Source organism: Aulonocara sp. 'chitande type north' Nkhata Bay, linkage group LG10 (genome assembly GCF_057382095.1).
Source record: "Aulonocara sp. 'chitande type north' Nkhata Bay isolate Kocher_YH1m ecotype deep benthic linkage group LG10, A_spYH_male_GT1.1, whole genome shotgun sequence".
Lineage (NCBI taxonomy): Eukaryota > Metazoa > Chordata > Actinopteri > Cichliformes > Cichlidae > Aulonocara > Aulonocara sp. 'chitande type north' Nkhata Bay.
Genome location: NC_141353.1, coordinates 28,502,511 through 28,507,914, shown reverse-complemented (window position 1 = coordinate 28,507,914; position 5,404 = coordinate 28,502,511). Strand labels below are relative to the sequence as shown.

Sequence of the window (5,404 nt, the reverse complement as noted above, 5' to 3'; positions counted from 1 at the left end):
CATGAACTGGAATCCCTGAATGGGCCTCCCTGCAGACCCTTTCAGCCTTCAGGCTTTTGGAGCTCAATTTGTGGAGTCTGTCTGCAGAATAATCTTTGTAGAACCAGGACGTGTAGGGCAGCTCAAGACAAGCCAGTCAAACACACATTTTCATTCTGTGTCTATATACATACAAGCTGACAAATAAATGTGGAATAATCTTTAAATACAGATTTAGAACAGACTTTCTACAATAATGTATTTCTGAGAGGAAAAGAACGTGTTTCTCAGTATTTCTCAAAAGAGGAGACGGGTCATTGACCCACAATACTTGCTTTTAGAAAGCTAAAAGCAAGCTAGAAATGAATGTGGCCTCACAAAAGCAAAAATCACTGATTGTTTATGGAAGTCATATCTTTTTTTAATCTGGTACTGATGGCTCTTTCTTTTGTGTGGTCAAGCATCCCTAACACACGGCTCAGTGCTGTAATTACTTTGAACAATACCAAATTAAGGGGTCATAAAGGCTCAATATGATATAATTATAAATCCCGTCTTACCAGACAACAAAGTATACAAGGCCTATAAAGAGGACTTTAAAAGTATAAAAGAACATCTTAACATCACAAGTGACTACTCTCTTCTTCATTTTCAGGTACTTTTGGGTCTAGATCATCGCTGTTTTATATTTAATGAAGCATCAATTCTTAGACTTGCATTGTCAGTTGTTGTTGTTTGTTTTCAGTTTGCTGTTTGTTTGATTGCTTTAATCAGCTTTATACAACACTGAAAAAAAGGGACTGGCCATCTCTTGGATTTATGTAAGCATCTTGCATGTATTTAACACAATTGCCTCATGTTTTAAAGATAAATGTAACTATATAGTGTAAAAACTACATGATATGCAGAAAGGGTGTATTAAATTGTTTATATCATGTTCAGGTGAAGTAAGTCAATAAGATAGCAACGTTAAATCTCGTGAAACCACGCGTGATTTCATCTCGCGGGCTTTGGATCGTGGTTTAAAAAATGCATCCATCTCAGTCAAGTCGAGCAGCCAACTCTACGTTTTTTGGTATGTCTTGATTTTTTGAATTAATATTTACCATATTTCAGCCAAATGTAGTTAAACGTCTAAAGTGCCGCCATGTAACATGCTAAAAAAGAGCCGTTAGCTTATTTGCTGTTTTATCTGTTATCAAAGAATTGGCGCTTTTTCATTTGAATTTGTCTTTGGCACAAGAGCCGTAATATCACATTAAACCTAATTACGAGGCACTCATAACATAATTTGGTTTTCTGTGTGAATAGATTTGTCAACTGACTCTTCAGTTACATTGTGTATTTACTGCACCGTGGTGTTAGTGAGATTTTGGACATTGAACAGCTTTAGCTAATATCATCAGCGGTATTATGCTAGCTTACATCCCTACCCCTCCTGCCCTCACCTGCTGTCCTTTTGTTTTTGTTTTTGTTTTTGTTGATGCACATTGAGAGACCACATCTATTCTGCATTTCACCAGGAGTCAGCTGATGGATTGTGGGTTCAAGGTGTTATGGTAAGAAAGTATATTCTATTTTCGCTTAAGGTTTCTGTAACTTAATTATAATAGGTTTTTTATAATTATTAGGTGCATGCATACTCAAATAGACCACCCTATTAATACAACTGAGAAATCCAAAATCTGCCATAGGTTTGACTTATACCTGTATGTATTGTCAGAAAGGTGATTACTGGACTCACATTAATGCACACTTGAACTAAAATGAGGTTGTAACTTGTGGGTTCTTGGGTTGCAAATCAGAAATAAACATCTTTGGATTTTTTTAATCCCATAAGATCTGGAAACACAGTTTTTATTCAACAAAACATTACTGATTATTAACCAAGCACAGTGCCTGCTGTTATTTCAAAATAATTTTATGTCATTTCAGATAAAATGCAGCATTCCAGTGCATCCCAACCATGCCTTTACAGGTTTCTGACGGAGCTGAGTTTCTCTCTGACAGTCTGCTGAAAGTGTTTGCAAAGTGATCGGGGGAACAGGGCACAAAGCTAAAGGATGTAGCTGCCATGATGACAGTAAGAACTTTAAAATTCTTTAACTACAAAGTGTATATGTATTGCATTAGGTCAGTAAAAGATTTTTATGCTGCATCCATTGAAACAGTCAACTATTACCTGTGAGTACTGATTCCACCGAAAGGATGCCATAATTTTCGTCATGCATTTACTGGCCCACTGAGAAAAATTGATCTTTTTAAAAAAATAAATGTTCTGGAAACTATATATCCATAAAGTTGATGTCAAACAGGAACTTTTGATATTGCTTTGTAGATGCTGGTGTTGCATGTTGACTGGTTTAAGTTTTTGTCTGGGATCATTTTCTTCTGTGCTACTGAAAAGTTCACAAATCTCTGTTTTCTTTGTTATAATACTTTAGGATGACATTAATGCTCAAAGGGAGTCTCATCAAAGTGCTCCGCATCTGTGTGAAAGACAATTGCAACATCTTGGTGCAGGAGTTCATGGTGAGTGTTTTATGAGTAGATTGTGGCTTTGCAACATTTTAAAATGCATTTAGTTATCCACTTGATCCTCATTGGACCAGTTAGGACCAGTAGTCCTCTTTAATAATTTGAAGTTCACATGAGGCCTGGTAGTGAACTCAGCCGCCGGCCCTTGAGGCCCCACCCCTGTATTAGGGGTCACATCAGTGTGAAAAAACTTTAAATTTGTCATTCTAGTGAACAAAGGAAAATCCCACCAATATTTACATTAGCTTTTGTTTGAAAAAAAAAAAGACCAACAGCTAACCAAATTGTGGGGCTGAAAGTCTAAATTCTAACATCTTCTGAGTGACAAAACCTGGATTTCTGATGGGCCGGTGTCTTTCTAACAAAAACTAATGTAAAGCATTTGAAATTATGTTTTTCACCCTCTCTTAGAAACTCTGTTAGACCATGAATGGCAGCATGGCAGGCCACTCTTTGGCTATAGCTATTTACTATGTTGCTTGCATTGGTTTAAATTACTCTAACATTAGAACTGGTAGATTCAAAAGAGATGAGTTTAAAAAGGAATCTTAAAGAAATGTTTTGTGTTTAACCAGGACTTGACTGAGGCCACTGCACAGATTGAGAAAACCACAATGAACATCTGTCTCCAGAGGATGCACCAGGCAATGACTTTTCTGACGTTGGCATCATCATCGAGGGTATAGTAGTTCTTCAAGATCTGGATAACGTGACCTTTGCAGTAGCCATGCTGTTTGGACCTTTTTTATTCCTTCAATATGAGTTACCCATCACAACTCTGCTACACTTTTGAGGTGATTCAAAGGGTGGTAATTGAGTTGGAAGCAACTCAGCTCTCAAGAAAAGCTCACAACTAAGACAAAACTGCTCCTGCAACGAAGCTCACTGTTATGCATGTGAGGTGACCAGCTCTAGGTGAGAAGACATTTAAATCTCACACTTGTTCTGCTGCATTTTTGAAGCTCAATTCCAGGAACAGATCGCAGGGTTCATTTTTATATACACTGCAACTGCCATGAGGACGAGCCGTTTTTTTGTTGTTGTTGTTGTTTGTTTTTCCTTTTGCTCTGTACAAGTTCTCTGTCTGTTTGGCAGCATTTTTAAATTTCTCTTTGTATTTTTTCTTTCTTTTACTAGTGAAGAGATGTAGCATGAACAGTTATGCAGTCTAAATATCCCATATGGGCCGTGTGAAATGGTATTTTCAGTTTCATTCAGTTGAAGTAAGGAACGTTGAATATTTCTAAGCTTGCTGTTTTGAACCAAGATGTCACAGTATGATCAGTGCCGTAATTTTTGACAGTCACTCACCGTATCAATGTTATTTTTGCATCTCTTGAATAAAGGTTTTGACCTGCAAGTGCTAATTTCTTTAGTTATTGGGGTAAAATGGGTAATGTTAATAGGAAGGTGTTTGCCAATTCAGTAACCTAATTTAATGTTAATGGAAACTAACATTACCTCAAATTGTTTAGTTATAATTGTTGTTTAACTGAATCTTGACGTCAGAGGCCTTAAATAGAATGTTTTGTATTGTTCTTTCCCAACATTTTTCAAAAGAAAGAGTCTAATTTCTTTGCTGTGATTGATTCCAGAGAACACGGAAGAACTGACATTATTTAACTGTTGGTTTATATAGATTCAGTAGTGGAGTAATGTCAGTTTAATTCTTTACCTACTGTCAATGCAGTGAAATTAGACATTTTGTTTTGAAAGGTTACTGGTGGATGCCAGCAACCATCTTGGAAGAGAACAATATAATCTGTTATAAGGCCTCCATTTGAAAATTGTGTATTTGATACTAGAATATAATAGCAAAATGTAATTTGAAGATAACATGTAGTATTTAAGTGACCAAGTAGTATTGGGTAAAAGTTATTGAATGGTGTTGGGATAAAGTGAGAAAATTGTGAAGGATTAAAATATTTCAAGAGCTCAAATTACTTCATCAAAACATGTTTAAGTCACATTTTATCAACACAAATTGCACAGGTTTATTGAACATGAATAAATTGTGTTAATTTAACTCAATTGTTTAAGTTGCTGCCAAAGCAAAACATCTGTGTGCAACAAATGTCCACCATTGAATTAAGTAAATCCAACAACATATTTTTTTCAGTGAAGACTAACTGTCATTTGCATGGCAGATAGCCTTGTATAAAGCTAAAAGAGTGTGCAGACTAAATATACACAAGCACAAAATAGTTAATAAGGCACACCTGGGGAAAGAAATGCAGCAGGGGGAACTGATGAATGAGTCACAGGTGTGTGAGGTTTACTTTGACTTGAACATTTGCAACTGAACAGTTGCAAAATGCATCCTTTATTTTTGACAAAAGTGAGGTTTAAAGTAAGTCAAGCCAACAGCGCCACTCAACAAAAAAATGAAATAAAATGTTATCCTCAATAAACATGAAGCAATAATTTTGAAAAAATGCAACTCAAATGTATGAAATATAAAACTTTAGTAAATAAACAAAAAAAATAAACAGTCAATTTTGACCAAATTCCATTAAAATTAACAAATTAAGCTTGTGGATAAGTTCAACAGGGAAGATCTGTAATCACTCATCTGCCTGCTTTCCTGGGTGTTCGACTGTTTTTCTCTTGCTGTCATTCTCAATACTGACATCATTACTCTCGTCCAATCATCTTCTTGCCCGCCCTTTTTGATCCAATCAACCTCCGCTTTGCATGGTTTAAATCTGTGCCCTGTGCCAGTCTTTGAGACTCTCTTTCAACTGAGTGATGCAACTGACCTCTCCACCTCAGACTCCTCGACAGAGCTCTATTCAAGTCTAAGTCTTCATCTTCACCACCACCAGTGTCTAGGCCCTGGGGGGTCTTTTCCTAAATCCTACCAGTGCTGGGATTCTGTTCTGCCATG

General features: G+C 36.5%; 1 long non-coding RNA gene across 2 annotated transcripts; it reads left to right on the top strand.

Annotated features, from left to right (window-relative positions):
- The first annotated feature begins 771 nt into the window (after window positions 1–771).
- On the top strand, window positions 772–4,615 carry LOC147321132 (uncharacterized). 2 transcript variants are annotated; one of them, XR_015131312.1, is made up of 5 exons: window positions 772–1,054; window positions 1,503–1,538; window positions 1,915–2,062; window positions 2,424–2,511; window positions 3,093–4,615. It is a non-coding gene; the product is annotated as an uncharacterized LOC147321132 (long non-coding RNA). The 2 variants fall into 2 exon arrangements; XR_015131311.1 differs by having other exon boundaries at window positions 772–1,538.
- The last annotated feature ends 789 nt before the right edge of the window (window positions 4,616–5,404 follow it).